Raw genomic sequence first — 1814 nt, 5'->3', positions numbered from 1 at the left:
AGCAAACCCTAGCTTAAACCAGACAGAACCTCAGCCTGGAGATGGGGAAATGGGTATGAATTCCCATTCCTATTTGAAAAGCTATTGAAAATTTGATAACTGCTGGAAAAGGAATAGGTTTTTTTGGTTTTTTGGTTTTTATTTTTTGGGTTTTTTTTTTTAATGTAGTTGATTCTTTGAGTTTTATGTCATGCACCCTAGTCCCACTCATCTCCCCATTGATCATATCTTCCCTTTACCCTTTCAAACTCTCCCTTTAAAACATAAATTTTCAAACACACACACACACACACACACACACACATAGTATAGCATAGAAAACATCATCTGGCAGTTCTAGTACATCACAGTGAGTTTCACAGTAAATCCCTCTGTCCATACATCTCCATTTGCAAAAGTTCTTTACATTTGTCTGTTTTGAGATCTTTGCCTTCTGTGACATCAATATTGAATCCTCACTGGTCCTCCTCCCAGTTATCCCTGTGTCATGGAGACTCGGTAGCTTTGGATCAGCAGGACTGGCCTTTTCACTCATCCCAATCGTTTCCAGATAACATGGAGTTTATGTGGGCCAATTCAGAACCCTTGATCTGGAGATGCATGGTTGCCTTACTGACTGACAAGCACTCCTGCTCTCCCTTTTCCAATTGAGCTCTGCACCACTGTACAGGCCAGGCCACCCAATGCTGTAAGAGGCAGCTTTAGCTGTCCTGCTCTTATGCCCTTAGGCATGTTCATCTGCACACTTGCCCCAGGTGTCAGATCCCGCTTTCTGAGCAGGCATGGTTCTTTGCCCATTATGCTCAGTGCTGCAGCCTGCAAAAGAGCTTGGCTGGTTCTCTGCTCCCACACCATTGGGGCTAGATCACCTATGCCTTCACCATCACGGCCAGGTGAGGTACACAGCCCATTCTTCTAAGTGCTACAGCCATTGAGGAGGCAGTGCTAGCTCTCCTTTTACTGGGCCTTCTGTGCCTTCTCACTCAAACACTCCAGTTTGCAAGGGGAGTGGATTACAGGACATCATCACTATACCCACACCACCTGAACACCTCACATCAGAGGACGGGTGAGGCCAGCTCTCTCATGCTCTTGCTCTCTGCCTGGCTCACCAAAACCCCTACCACCAGGGTCAGATTTGATGTGATGTCCAGATGAAGTGCATGGCCCACTCCCTACAATTGTGCAGCTGATAAGGGGCTGGGCAACTGGGCAAAGTGACACCTTGTTGGTGATGTTGATCTTATACCTGCCAGGGACAAAGCAGATGGCAGCCCTTGGTTCAACCTAGCTTGATTTGTGGCTTGGTGACCAAAGCTGTTCTATACCTAGGACATATGAAAATCTAATCAAATCAAATCAAATTAAATCAGTTTTCATACTTGGTGTGATAGATCTACTCTAGATCTATGGTCTAGGGTAGGCTCCCACCTAAGAGGACTTGGTTAGCACAAATTGCTCTAGATTGAAGAAGAAAAGTGATATGCAGAGATGGTTCTATAGTTATGAATGCTGGTTACTGTTCCAGAGACACAATCTCCGTTCTAGCACAGACAGGGCAGCTCACAAGCATCGCTTTCCAAATCTAGATATGACAGTTTCTTCAGGCCATGATGGGTACCAGACCCTGCAAAAGGCACAGGCATACAAGTAGGACAAACACCTATACAGATAGAACAAAATAAAAACATCTATAAGACAGAGAGCAAAGGCTGAGAAGATAGGTGGAGGAGGTGGGGATGAATGTGGAAGCAGCTGAGGCCAGCAGAGCAAAAATGATCAAAATACATTGTATGGAATTCTCTAAGAACTGA

General features: G+C 45.0%; 1 non-coding gene across 1 annotated transcript; it reads left to right on the top strand.

Moving 5' to 3' along the window:
* Nucleotides 1-1197: 1197 nt before the first annotated feature.
* Nucleotides 1198-1341, top strand: LOC115031382 (small nucleolar RNA SNORA48). The gene has a single exon (XR_003837023.1). It is a non-coding gene; the product is annotated as a small nucleolar RNA SNORA48 (small nucleolar RNA).
* Nucleotides 1342-1814: the final 473 nt, after the last annotated feature.

This window comes from Mus caroli, unplaced genomic scaffold, assembly GCF_978045245.1.
Source record: "Mus caroli unplaced genomic scaffold, Mus_caroli_1 scaffold_7, whole genome shotgun sequence".
Classification (NCBI taxonomy): Eukaryota; Metazoa; Chordata; class Mammalia; order Rodentia; family Muridae; genus Mus; species Mus caroli.
This window is presented reverse-complemented; position numbering and strand designations above follow the sequence as displayed.